The 13,172-nt window shown below is 37.4% G+C and overlaps 1 protein-coding gene across 2 annotated transcripts in view; it reads right to left on the minus strand.

Moving 5' to 3' along the window:
- The window catches only part of LOC146003964 (atrial natriuretic peptide receptor 1), a 1,164,278-nt gene that overhangs the window by 291,755 nt on the left and 859,351 nt on the right, over positions 1 to 13,172 (minus strand). The gene's annotated exons all lie outside the window — the stretch shown is intronic.

Below are 13,172 nucleotides of genomic sequence, written 5' to 3' on the forward strand. Positions count from 1 at the left end.
CATATAATGGACATGCTTATGGTTCGAGTCCTGGCCTATTTTTTTATCCTCGTTGTCGCAATTAACAAAGGGTAGCAGAGAACAGAATAAGACAAATGCAATACAAATGCATGTATAACTCAATATCTTTAACGTACTGAGATGTGGTTGAAAAACCTTGATACAATACGAGTAGTATCATTATGATACATACATTCCACATTACATACAAAAAATATCAGAAGTAGTTAAATATGTATAGAAATTTTACATACGTAAATATAGATTTTTTTAAAACAAGTTATCGTTAAGAAACGCTATATCAGTAAAACACGGTATGTTCAAATAGGCTAGTCGGGACCGGAAGTGCAGAGTAATGTGGGATCCGAACTACTGCGCAAGAGGGCATTGATCAGGGACCACTATACAATTGGGGAGTGGCATTTCTTTCTTAGTGGATCTGCGAGAGTACACATAAGATCAGAATTCTCAAGGATAAGTTCAGAAAAAATATAAAATGAACACCAAGACACTAATGAACGAGAGACAAACAAAACACCAATACATAATCACTAATAGGACCTTGGTGGTGGCCAGGTGCGTTCAGTTATCGAAACACGGTCTCGCCATCGACGGTCACGGGTTCAAGCCCCTGCCTCTACATGCGTGTTCTTTTTGAGTGTCCTTGATTAATTTCATCTAATCATCATGCATCATCATTACCGCGAGTAGCCAAAAGTGGCAGAAAAGGACCTTAAAATTAAATAAGCGTAAATACTAATATTAATAATATTTAATGCGTCAGATTAAAACTACAAAAAAACTAAGAATTTTTTACTCCACACACAACTCAACAAACAAAGATACTAATTCTATATAACGGAAATGACGTTTCGGACAAAGCAAACTGCAATATAAATGTTACTTAAGAAGTACGATTATCGACAACAGAATTGACTAACTATATCTTTTCAGGTTTCTTTCAGTCTTTCGACCTTGCTCCCTTTGTCCCGGCGCTCGTAATTAACGAAGCTAATTAAATCATCCAATCATGCGGTGCAGAAGGGTAAGAAATGAGATTGGAACTTTTTGTATACCTTTCTGTCCAAAGGGAGCCCTAGGCCATTGCAAATTGAAACCCATTGTTGAAAACCTTATCCTGCTGCTGCGAAGGGAGAACTTATGAATGTCGAATTATCGTGTTGAAAGGAAGCTTTGAAATCATTTTCCATGAAGAATATAACGGCTATAATCATTCTGACAAAATGCTTTGATTCCCATCACGATTTCTTTTAATAAATTTTCAAGAAATGTCGGTTCTCTCTTAAGTTTCCTGGAGTCTTTTATTACCAGATTTTTAAAACAATTCGATTGCTCAAAAGTAAAATGATTCTCCTCAAGGTCATAGCATGGAAATTTATTCTGTAATTCTGTCGAAATGTCCTTGAATATTGAAATAAAGTCTCATTGTATTCTAAAGCAGGTTTGATAACCCCACCTTCAGGGTTGTGCAATTACTATACGCGTAAAAAAAGTTTTCTACATGTCACGTAAATTGCGCGTAAAATACGTAAAGTACGTAAAAGCTAGAATAAAACATAAAAATTAAAAGAAAACATTGTTTTATGCGATGGTTAATTTTATGTATGGCAGGTGGAAGTAGCAGAAAAAAAAGATTTAAAAAACTTTCCTTCCGAATTTGTATGTGCTCTTACATTGGAATTTTACAAGCGACCATATTCACATCATAATTAGCCTATTGAAGTGTACAATACCGTATCGTACCTCGCTAGTGTGTCATTTCTATCCAATACCTTGGGTACGATACGATACGCATGAAATAGGAATTTGAAGCTGTTACTAAAACTTTAAAATCCAATACAAAAATATTGTTGTTAATCGTTATGTTATGTGCAAGAAGTATATATCAAGAGGTTTCTCAATTTTTTATGTGAAAGAACAGTTATATTTTTTAAAAATCTGTTAGTGAGGGTGAGGGCCTGTATAAACAAGCTTCATAAAATAGTGATTTTGTGTTGCAATATGCAAGAAAATTAAAGTTTAATTGAATGATTGATTGATTTGGTGTTTTAAGTCCACTTTTACAAAGTAAGGCTAATCGGGACTGGACCTACAAGTTTAAAGTGTGGTCCGAACCACTATGTGTCTAAACCAGGTTCGAACCCGGGACCCCTTGATTATAAGGCAAAGACGCTACCACTGCGCCATCGGGGAGGCCCTAAAGTTTAAAATGTAATATAATTAATGTAGTTCTTATATTACAAATATTACTAATTTACAAAAGAAAATTAGTCTTTTACATCGGCGTAATAAACTAATTTTCTACGGGAAGTAAATTACCAGTAAATTAAGCGTAATTTACGTAAAAAACGTAACGAGTAAATTACCTTGCCAACCCTGCCCACCGTACTTTTTGTAGTGTAATCTCGTTTGACTTTTGTTTTTAAGTCCACTTTATGCACACATGTCGCGACTGGACATACAGTCTTAAGTGGGATCTTAGTCATTGTGCAATGTTGCTCTATGTTTACGAAGCGACGTCCTTACCACTACGCCATCAAGGAGGCATGGAAGACAGCTCTCGTATGTACGTGTGGATTGCAGAGCGAGCGGCGATACTGTAGCGTAAGAGGGACGAAAAGGAGAGAGTGAGGAAGGCAAGTGGTTTCGTCGATCGCGGTCTTGCAGTGAAAAATCTCTCGTCATCTGATTCGTGAGTATTGTCATCATGGTAGAAGATACAGGAGGTAGTTCCGTGAAGAGAAGGAAAGTACCTTAACCGCAATATTTGTTTTACTCCTAACTCACGCTGCTTACATACTCTTGCTCGGCTGCTTACTGACCTTGAGGCCCAGTGTGCAGGCGGGAGGTTCGCACCGCACGAAGCTCTCTCTGGTTTCCACAAGTGCAAGCTAAATGATCAAGCTTTTTCTAGAGTATACATTTTCTCATGTGCCATATGCAAGTAGTTCTTCACGTGACGAATATTAGGCTAGACAATGGGTATTAAAAATAACGTCAACAAACTTGTTTAGACACACCTTTTCTTCTTCCTTGGTGTGTGTGGAAAATGAAAATGTTATCTTTAACTTGACGTTTTTGCTATTCAAAGGCACATTTTTACATTTCTGATCTGACAATATTCGTTTCGATCTTTTCCCTTTCCGGGTGATTCTAAGAGTAAAAAGCTGATAGTTTCAGTTTAAGAAACAAGTAAAACGTTTCTTTGGACACCACATGAAAATGGCCATATTTCGGTGATGGCATCACTCCTTAGGCCCCATAACGGCTGATCCACAAATAATTGTGGGAAAATTTCCACCTGAGATCATCCAGGTCAAACGTTTTGCAGTCGGTTACCGTGCGGAGTGGACAACCATGAGTATTAGCTCAACAAATTTCTTGGTGCGAAATAAACCGAAAGGAGGAAGGAGATAGAAATATTTCTCTTGTAGGTCCTTTCTAGACAGATAGGCCAACTAGGACTGGACCTAGAGTTTTAAATGAGATCATAGGCGGAGTTCTGGAGGGGCCAGGGGGTGCCTGGCCCCCCAACTTAAGAAAGACTAAAAAAATAACACATGATTAAGTTCAGTTACTACATTTTTGTTATGAAGGCATACCGCAAATCTTGACGTTGGGCATGATGGCATGTGCGGTAATTGCAGCGCAATAGCGGGTCTTAGATCATTTGATTGATGTGTACAGTTTGAAGAAAGAAAAACGTAAAATGACTTTGTGTTGAGTCAACAGTTACTGCTGGGGCATCAAAAGAACTTTTCAATTTATTTTTTCTAAAATTTCAGAAGCTTACTCTTGTACCGCAACTTTTTCAAAGTAATACGAGTATTGTATCAATAAAAATTAATAAAATGCAAAATGCAATAATCGTACTGTTTTGCTTCTTTTAAAACTGACAACCAATATACTAATTAATATTTGTTTACTTAAGCGAGGAAATTTAACATTTTCAAATCTAAAAGGCCTGAAACTAAGTGTTTTTAAGTTGTTTTCTTTAATTTCCGGGGGAAGGCCTCCGAACCCCGTATATACTAGGGGGAAAAAATTAAAAAACCCTGAGGTACATCATATGCTTCTCCCAGAGTCTGCCCCCCCCCCAAAGCAAAAGCTCAAACTCCGCCCATGAGTGAGATCCGAATCAGTATGAAAATGTGCCTCCAACGGCGACCGAACCCGTGACCTCTTGATTGTAAGGCGACTGCGTTCTCTCACGTGAATGGAGAGGAGGAATAAATCGTAATAAACAATGGTCACTCAGTAATTAGGAGCTCTCTGCACAATTCCCCCACACAGAGAGACATCTCGCTCATACGAGGACTCGGACCGACGAAAGGCTGATGCAAGGTTTCCCTGACATTCATTTTTCTCTCCTCTTCCGTCCAAGAACGGAAGAAAATATGACGAAATGGGAGATGTTTTTTTTTCTTCTTTGCCTCCTCCACACCATATCCTGGCTCCGAGAACTGCCAGCCCCGATATTTCTTTCTCCGAACGAAGTTCCGGGGAGTGGGTCTGTATGAATAAGAAGACCTCCTGTCAAGAGGACTGGAGCGAAGACTCGGCGGAGAGAATGCCTTGATGTAATCTGTGCTGGGAATGGAGGATCCATCATGGTAAGGGAGGCTGTTTGGAAAGTCGAGGTTCCTTTACAAGTCGTGCGAGAGGGCGGACCTATTTTTAACTTGGAGGTAAAAAGCTCCTTTTCCTTGGAGAATTTGGATGTTCTTGTTTTAGTACAAAAACTCTCGGCTGGTGACTTGTTTAACTCAGGATGACACCAAAGAGACTGGAAAAGTTTTGTTTCCTCTCGTTCTCGACATTAGATGATTTATAAGCTGTAAAGCGACAAATTATGTGTATCAAACATTCTTTGACATTTTTTTTATATCTGTTATTACCAGGGCCTGGATTTTGATGGCATGTCATCTTTTTTTTCCTTATGTCCATAGATTGCATTGCTCTTAAGTATTAAAATCCTGAATACGAACCTATGATTATAAAAATGTGAATTTTATTGTGCATTTTTCATCATATTTTCTATTTTTTAAGTTTTAGGTAATTTTTTCAAGTTTTACGCAATTGCATTACCTTCTACTCACTCATTTTTATCCAGGAACTGACATTTATCGCTTTGATGTCGGTAACAATGAAAGGAAGAATTCTATCGCCACGCGATTGTAGGAACAAAGCAACATGCCGCTCGATATTACATACTGCAATAATTCTGAATAAGACATAAAATTCACATACACCTTCTAATTTCAGTTCTAACGTTACAGATGTAATAACTGTGCCGTACTGTCATAGCCTGATATAAAGACAAATTTTTAGTCATTTTTAGATCATTTTTCAGTTAGTTTTAGGTCATCAAAATCCGGGCCATTATTACAAACTTCTTTCTATATGCTCTGAATGTAAGATCTTGCAATTGTTTTGTGTGTAAATATTATTTTTCTTAAGCGATACGAAGCTTCGACTTTTTAGAAAGAATGTTGCAGAGTGTACAAAGTTTCAAAAATGTTTTCAGGAGTTTTAAAAACTATTAAATCATCTTTGTTCCTTCTACTCTGTCTCTCAAAAAATGCTAGTACGAGGGTCACTATTTATATTTTGAGCCTAACAATGAAAAAACAGGAATTTGGTATTGAAAACTGCTTTATTGTTTTTCGAAGTATTCTCCTTTATGGTCAATACACTTTTGCATTCGTTCGAACCATTTGTCAAAGCAGTTTTTCCAATCTTCTTGAGACACCTCCATAATATGGTTTTTGAACGCATCAACGGCGTCTTCCGCCGACGAAAATCGTTGTACACGCAATTTATTCTTGACATTCGGGAACAAGAAGAAGTCATTGAGTGCCAAATCAGGACTGTACGGAGGATGACCGATCAATTCGATTTTTTGACTGTTCATAAAGTCGGTTGTTAGACGAGATGTGTGACAGCTGGCATTGTCTTGATGAAGAATGATCCGACGGCGTTTGTTTGTTGAACTCTGGCAAGCAAATTGTTCTGTACCATTCAGAGTTGACCGTTCTACGTTCCTTTAAAGGCACAGTTGCCACATGACCATTTTTCCAGAAAAATCAGGCGACCATTTGTTTCGATGTGCTTCGAGCGCGAACAAATTTTGTTGGATTGGGTTCATCTTGAAACACCCATACAGTCGACTGCTGTTTACGTTCCGGCTCATATGCATATATCCATGATTCGTCACCTGTTACAATCTTATATACGTTTTTTGAAGCACCACGATTGTATTTATTGAGCATTTGTTTGCACCAATTGACGCGAGCGTCTTTTTGAGTTTTTCTCAAATTGTGTGGAATCCAACGAGAACATACCTTTCTCACAGCTAAATGATCATGTAATATTTTATATATGCTGGTGGAACTAATGCCTATGGTTGCCTCAATCTCACAGTATGTTACATGACGATCTTGCAGTATTAGGTTTTGCACAGCATCAATGTTTTCTTGAACAACAACTGATTTTGGACGACCTTCGCGAATCTCTTCGGTGAGCGAATGGCGGCCACGATTAAATTCGTTATACCAGCGTTTCACAGTGGCAAAGGATGAGGCTTCATCGCCAAATGTGGAAGTAAGTTGATCGATGCACTCTTGTCTTGATAATCCACGTCGAAAATCGTAAAAAATCATCGCACGAAAATGTTCACGAGTTAATTCCATTTTATTGTTGTCGCGCAATCTCCAAGGCAAAATAAACAACACAAATGAAGCTATTGACAAAACATTTGAAGTACGTTAAGGTCAATAATGCCAGATAATTCCGTGCAAACGTCAAATCGCGCCTAACTTCAATCAGTGTTGCCAAGGGTCAAAATATAAATAGTGACCCTCGTAATTGTTTAGAGATAGATTGTTTAGTAACTAAAAATTATCCTTTTGCTACCCAGAGAGATTCCTACCGATCTGGCTCGTAAATTTTAATATAATAAAACTATGACATTATTGTGTCGTGTATTGAAGTAAACTTTATAGAAAATAATTTCCCACCCTCAATGTGATCTACGCTCTTTCATCATCATAGATCAATTTCCACTCAATGTGTAAGGTCTTAAAAGCGTTTGTATATAATATTGAATATAAACTCAATGTAGCGCACCGATTCGGGTATCTAGTCTACTTTTCACGATGCGGTATGAAATTGATTATATTTGCCCATCGTTTCCAACAAATGTAGCCGTTCAACTGGAAGAAAATTATCAAAAGCGGCACGAATGATTCGTTCGTCGAAGTGAATCGTTACATAACCACAAAAAAAGCAGTGTTTTTTTCCATACACGTAAGTTACTGTAGCTGCCGTCGAGGGAGAGTGGAGCGGGGGGGGGGGGAGAAGCAGAGTCGCTCTTCTCTGATTGATGCGACAGGGAAATTACGACACTCATATATCGAAGTGTTTTCGATAACTCTATCGATGTTCCTTCGACCCTGAAGTTGAAAGTTGCCACCGTTCCCGAGATATATCAAATCAAAAATATCCAATATGGCGGACTCTTTTCAAGATGGCGGCCATCAGCACGCAGATGGCGATTGGCTACTCGACTGGACATGTCTTAAGTGGTATAACAATTGACTCTATATATAACAAGTCTCATTCGTTTATCGAAAAGTCAATGATTCCGGATTTAACCGCCGGACTGTGATAAAGACACACTTTTTGGTGCTGTCCTCCATTTGGAAACACATTTTATGGCGCATCTTTCATTAAAATATATTAAAACTGATATAGTTTTAAAGCTTATAATTAAAATAAAATAAAAATTAAAATACAACTTTTATTCGGAACAATTTTTTGTCATTTAATTTGTTCAAAGACTTCGGAAAGTACTAGAAAAAAATCACTTTTTGAAGATTATTTTTTAAATTACGGCAAAACCATCGACATTATCGAAAAATTAAACAGAATATTTTTTATAGCCCAACTAATGAGGGTTAAGAATAAGGAAATATTACCTGCTTACTACCGTTGGTTACGGAGATATAGGTCAATAACTGATAGTCTGCGAAATTGATGTTCGGGGGTGCGATGGGGGGAAGCGCTGCGAGGAGGGGCGGGGATTTTTGGGATTTTGCACTACTAGTAGTGTTCTAACAACTGAACAAAATTCAGCTTTTACGGAATTATTCCCGACATGAAACCTTTATTGACTGGTCTATAAAGTTCAATTACAATTCCCTCCGCCAACAAAGAATTTATAAACTCTCAAATTCCTCAGGAAACATCACTCGCTCTGTTCAACCACAATCCCTTGCCGCCTCCATATGATACTGTGATATTGTGATATCGCTATGCAAACGATACTGCGAATGTTGTGATATCGTAATGTAAATGATACTGTGATGTTGTGATATCGCCATGTAAACGATACTGCAAATGTTGTGATATCGCTATATAAACGATACTGCGAGTGTTGTGAGTAGTGGTGTTTACGGTAGGGACAGGACCACTTACAAGTGTAGAAAAGGCGAGGCTATTTGATTGAACAATCAGATTTGCTTACACTTAAAACAATGCCAAGATGGGGCCTGTACCCCAATTCTTCAGGTGTGATATGCTCTGATTTTTAAGAAATTCTGAATTTCTAGTGTAGAAAAGGCGAGGGCTCAACAGATAGATTTACCCATACTTAAGACAATGGCAAGAGGGGCTTATACCCTAATTTTTCAGGTGTGGAGGTTCGGGTTTAAGTCCTCATAAAATATGAAGCCTCCCCTGATGGCAAAATGATAATATAATAACAAAAGGCTCGGGGTTCGAGTCCTGATAAAATATTTAAGATTGAAATACATGTGGCAAAATAATATGTCCACAAGTGAGATTTTGAGAATAATTACTGCTAGTTGATAGCCCCCAAATCTGAAACCCCCCCTCCCTCCTCTGCTCAGACAGATTCGGCCATGTGTGTAAAAGCTATATCTGTGTGATTGTTGTTTATAAACTTGTCAAAAATATGGCTTTTTTGTATGAAAACATGCAATCCTGAATACAATTCTGGTTTTGTCTTGTTCTGTTAATATAAACACAAGTGAGACTTAGAGAATATTTATTGTACAGTTCAAAATCCAATTTTGAATTGTATTTAGTTGATATAGAGATGAGGTTTTAAACCTGGTGAAGTGTGTTGTACATCAGCAAAACTATCACCAAAACCTAGTTACTGCTGTTGTTTGGGTATAAAAGCACCAGCTCAGCCACTAACTGCTGAACCCAACTGATATTTTTTATTAAGTATAAAGTTTTGAATTGAAGCCCAGAAAATCTTATATAATAAACAACAAGAAAAAATGCCAAAACAAAAATATTGCAATCGGTGTAATAAAAATATATCTAGTTCTCATTGGGCTAGGCATTGCCGTATTTGTAACTCTAAGAAATGCAGAAAAGCCACAAAAATGTGTCCAAGATGCCATAAAATATTAAGCAAGGCATATTACAAATGGCATAAGTGTAATTCTTATGTACAGTCATCAACATTGCCCCCACAACCATCTACATCTGGTCTGAAAAGGAAGCATGAAGCACCTGTTAATGCTTCACCTGCAAAGCAGCCACGCTATGAACCTATCCATAGCAGTTTTAATGCCCAACTTAGGGATTATCGGTTTGTATCAGAGCCAAGATGTGACATTAAGAATTTTTTGAACAGTAAAAAACCTGATATACAGGCAATTCTAAATGCACAAAATGGCTCTTATAAACTGTCCCTCAAATTGTATACACAATATAAGAAACCAAATGGCACAAAATTTATACATCCCCACTTAACAGAAACTGTACCTGTATATTCAAATACAAATTCGGACAGAATAATAAGCAGGTTGATAGATCAACTGAATATGAAACACTCTGAATTTGCGGCAAAAGAGTCAGGATGGAGCCTATGCGGCTCTCCGCACAAGTTATATGTTAATATTTCTGAATTAAGCCCATTAAAAGGTTCTACATATCTGCCATTACCTGCTAATATCAAAAACAAAAGAGCCGTGGTCAATATAAAAAATAATGACCAGAAATGCTTTTTGTGGTGTATTTTAGCTGCTCTGTATCCAGTTTCAAGGCATCCTGAGAGAATAACTTATTACAAACAGCATGAACATGATTTTGACGAGGCAATGGAGGGTTTAGAATATCCAATGTTAGTTCAGAATATTGATAAATTTGAAAAAAAGGCCAGGCATATCAATGGCAAACAATTATCTATTAATGTATTTATTTGTTCTACTGGCAATTGCCCGATAGCACCTCTCAGAATCAGTACACTTGATGATGAATCTGCTATTCCGATTGATCTGCTCTTAATTGAAGGGGATGGCACACACCATTATACTCTGATACATAATCTTCAAGCTTTAGTGAGAACACAACTAGACAAATCCAATACAATATTCAAGTTGTGTAGAAGATGCTTAACTGTATTTGATGGTCAAAAAATGGTGAAGGGGGTTCGGGAAGAGAGTGCAGAAATTGCAAAAAACAAGTTAATTGAGCATCTGAAATACTGTGGCAATCATAAACCTGTTCATATGGTGATGCCCAATCCAAGTGAAAATTGCAAATTCAAAAAGTTTGAAGCCTCGTTGGAACACCCAGTATATATTGTCTGTGATTTTGAATCGAACCTCAATCCTCTTGCATTCTGTAGCCCAGATCCCGAAGAATCTTCAAGTACACCATACCAGCAACATGAACCTTCCAGTTTTTGTTGTGTGGTTATACGGGATGGTGTTGTTATTAAAGAATATTCATACAAGGGACCAAATGCCATCAAAATATTTGCATATATAATAGAAAATGTGTGCCGTGACATAGCATCTAACATCTTATTAATATCAAAGCCTATGTTGCCTTTAACAGAGGAACAGATTGAAGATTTCAACAATGCAGAAAAATGCCCGGTATGTGATTGTGAATTTTCAGATACAAATATCAAGGTTCATCACCATTCTCATACAGATGGTAAATTCTTAATGGCCCTGTGTAAAAGCTGCAATATTAAGATCAAGAGACCAAGATTTATCCCCATATTTTGCCATGGAGCATCCAATTATGATTTTCATCATTTAATCAGGTACGAGGGGTTTAACAAGGAGAATTTAAATATTTTAGCTGAAAATGATGAAAAATATATATCTATTAGCAAAATAATTAAAGTTGATGGTGTTCCTATTCACATAAGATTTCTTGATTCTTACAGATTTTTACCTGCTAGCCTGCCTACACTGGCAAATCAATTATCTGATGATCAATTTAAAATCACACGTGCCTCGTTTCCAAATCAGGACCTGAAATTAATTAGGCGGAAGGGTGTATATCCATATGACTATGTGACAGATTTTTCTAAATTTGATGAGTGTTCCCTGCCACCACAAGAAGCGTTTTACAGCAGAATCAGAGGATCTGGAATCAGTGATGAAGATTATCACCATGCCCAGTTGATGTGGAACAATTTAAAATGCAAGACATTTGGTGATTATCACATGGCATATTTGAAACTTGATGTCACCCTCTTAGCTGATATAATACAGGCATTCAGAAAATCTTCCATGCAAAATTATAAACTGGATCCAATATATTTTTACAGTGCTCCGGGCCTAGCATGGGCCGCAACGTTTTTGAACACTAAAATGCAATTGGATCTGATCCACGATCAAGATAAGTATCTGTTTATGGAGCAATGTATAAGAGGGGGGATGGTGCAATGTTCTCAGAGATATGCCAGAGCAAATAACAAATATATGCCTGATTATGATCCAGCACGGCCATCAAATTATATACTCTATGTAGATGCAAACAGCCTCTATGGTCATGCCATGATGCAAAAACTGCCATATGCAGGGCTTGAGTGGGTTGAAAATTTCAACATTGAGGATCTTAAGGACTTTGATGACAGTGAATATGGCCTATTCTTAGAGGTTGATCTGACAATTCCTGATGATTTGCACAATAAATTTTCTGATCTGTCCCCAATTTCCGAGGTTCAGTGCTCACCTGGCTCTAAACAGAAGAAGCTCATGATGACTCTGGAGCCGAAACAAGGCTATGTCATATATTACAAAAACCTCCAGTTCCTGATGAAACATGGTGTTGAAGTGACCAAAGTTGGCAAAGTTTTGAGGTTCAGGCACTCAAGATGGTTGAAACCATACATTGATACAAACACAGAGCTTCGAACATCTGCAAAGAGCCAATTTGATAAGGGCTTGTTTAAATTGATGGTGAATTCTGTGTATGGCAAAACTATTGAAAATGTCAGAAAACATACCGATGTTAAAATAATTACTGACCCCAGCCTGAGCAAAAAATTGGTTGCAAAGCCTAATTTCAATTATAGAAGAATTTATGATGAGCACATGGCACTTTTCAACATGAAGAAAACAAAGATCAAGTTTGATAAACCTATTCATGTAGGGGCTGTGATATTGGAATTGGCCAAATTACATATGTTAACATTGTATTATGATGTGTTGAAACCTTTTTATGGTAATCGTGTAAAACTGATGTACATGGATACGGATAGTTTTATTCTTGATATTAAAACAGAAGATGTTTATCAAGATATTGCACAGTCTGAATTGTTTCAATACTTTGATACCAGTGAACATACAAGAATTCAACCCCACAACAAAAAAGTGCCCGGCAAGTTAAAAGATGAGACATGTGGTGATGCTATTGTGGAATTTGCTGGGTTAAGTGCCAAGGTGTATAGTTTTAAAACATGTAGTGCTGTTGTCAAAAAGGCCAAGGGCATTGGCAAAGTGACTGTTGAAAAAGATCTCCAATTTGAAGATTATGAAAATTGCCTCAAATCCCAGAGTTCAATCAGAACATCAGAAAATAGAATTCAGAGTGTGGATCACTTATTGACTTCAAATATTGTAAGAAAAGTGGCCCTGGACCCACATGATGATAAGAGATGCATTTTATCATGTGGCATACATACTTTACCTTGGGGGCATTGTGATTTGAAAAATGGCAAACAATGCCCAAACACAGAGCATGATTTGAAATAAATAAACATGCCTATGAACTTATTTGGGTTCAAAAAACAGGCTATTATGGACCTGCCAACACCACAACCCTCTTCTGATATGCTGTCTAAACTGAGTGGCTTGTTAATTATTCAT

Source organism: Lepisma saccharinum, chromosome 1, assembly GCF_977018435.1.
Source record: "Lepisma saccharinum chromosome 1, izLepSacc3.1, whole genome shotgun sequence".
Classification (NCBI taxonomy): Eukaryota; Metazoa; Arthropoda; class Insecta; order Zygentoma; family Lepismatidae; genus Lepisma; species Lepisma saccharinum.